The sequence below is a fragment of the Delphinapterus leucas genome, chromosome 9 (assembly GCF_059928025.1).
Source record: "Delphinapterus leucas isolate spDelLeu-1000000601 "Yukka" chromosome 9, BTC_Dleu_Yukka2, whole genome shotgun sequence".
In the NCBI taxonomy this organism is placed as follows: Eukaryota; Metazoa; Chordata; class Mammalia; order Artiodactyla; family Monodontidae; genus Delphinapterus; species Delphinapterus leucas.
The window spans coordinates 62,749,897-62,751,724 of record NC_143137.1 but is presented as its reverse complement, the minus strand read 5'-3'; positions in this window follow the sequence as shown (position 1 = coordinate 62,751,724).

Genomic DNA, 1,828 nt, shown 5'->3' with positions numbered 1-1,828 from the left:
CAAAATTTGAAAATCTGCCTACGTAGTGACTTATTGTTTGTAAATAATACCACTTTAAGAAATGAAAACTTCTATCTTAGTGTTACATGAAGAAGGTATAAGATAACCATGGAAATTGCACTTATTCATAAACAATGATATCCCACCACTTGTGGTAGGCAGAATTATCCTGTTGAATAAATGGATGACTCTAAAGAAAGGTCTTGAGGTATAAAAAGATGACCCTTAAAAGAAGAATGTAAGGTAGTCATTATCCTGTAGATATTGCCATCAGTGACCTAATTTATCAGATTCTGGAAATCATTAAAGAAAGATCACTTAAAGAAGGGGCAAAATCAAGGGGTTGTACAGCTTTATCATTTAGAAGAAATGTGATAGATATATGGATGTTTACAGGACAGTTTTTAAAATTTGACTGAGATATTAGAAAATTTGCAGTAATTCTATCATTTGTAACTACAATTTTATTTTGTCAGGTTTTTTTTCCTTTCATTGATTGAATTATTCCTGAAACTATATACAGTTCATTTAGAAACTATTTTAATATGAGATGTTAAAGTGAACAGTGCTTCTATTAAAACTAAAATGTATCTGCCTTTGCTTGCTATATAATAGCTAATATTTTCTATTTTAAGTGAAACTTTTAAATATAGGGAAAAGAATTACAATGGGATTATAAAGATTTTTTTAATCAACAAATAAGCATAGTCCTAAATATAATTTAGAATATACAATCTACCTCTTTTTTTTTTTTTTTTTTTAATTTTGGGCACAAATCCTTTGCATAATGTCAATTCCAGTGGAGTGGTATTAGTAATTACTCTGATTCCACGGTTTTATTTCCTATTTTTGATGAAGCTCACTATATGAATGAATGTGTAATTGCCAAATAAAAATAATTAATTATATATACATAGCTGAACATAATGTGCTAAATATTGAAAAAATTGCAGGCAAAGCATTATGCTTAACAGTGTCTCAGGAAGACAATTTCATGAGACTGGACAATTTCATGAGATTGAAAAATTCCATCACTTTAATGGTATCAGAATGGAGATAATCAGGAAAACTGGAAAAGAAATTTAATCACAATGAAGTATATTGTTATATTTTAAATTAGACGCAACCATTTAAAAAATTCTTTTAAGTTTCCTAAATTTTTACACAACTAATTTAAATTTTAACTTACTTATGCAATTATGATCTGTAACTATGTTATTATGCAATTATGTTATATAACTATAACTTTGATGATAAAACCAGATGACAGACCAGTGACAGTGACCAGCTATGACTAATGGTTTATGTCACCATTAGATGAGTCAGAAGTCCAAAGTTTCTTCACTATTTTTAAAATAATGGGCTCAGTTGATTTCTCCTTGTTGAAAGCATTATCATACTCCTTACCAGCATGTCTGTTAGAATATTTCCTAAAATATCTCATCATAAAACATCTATAAACTTTATCTGGCACTATTATAAAATGGAGTAATATTACTTCACCTTGAGATGCTCATAATTAAACAATCACACATGCTATGACTTTCAGGATCCCATAGAATAATGTTGTAGGATAGACAGTAATTCAAAGATATATGCCTGGTCTGATTGGTGTTCTCACCATTACTTTCCAATGCATGTTTAATTTACATTCAATTTATCTTTTCCATACTTTTGTCATACCTAAATGAGAAATTTGTATACATTTTCCCACTTACCTATAAATATCATTATATAGCAATTGTTTTATTTATTTTAATTGAAGTAAAGTTGATTTACAATACTGTGTAAGTTTCAGGGGTACAGCACAGAAATTTCAGTTATACAT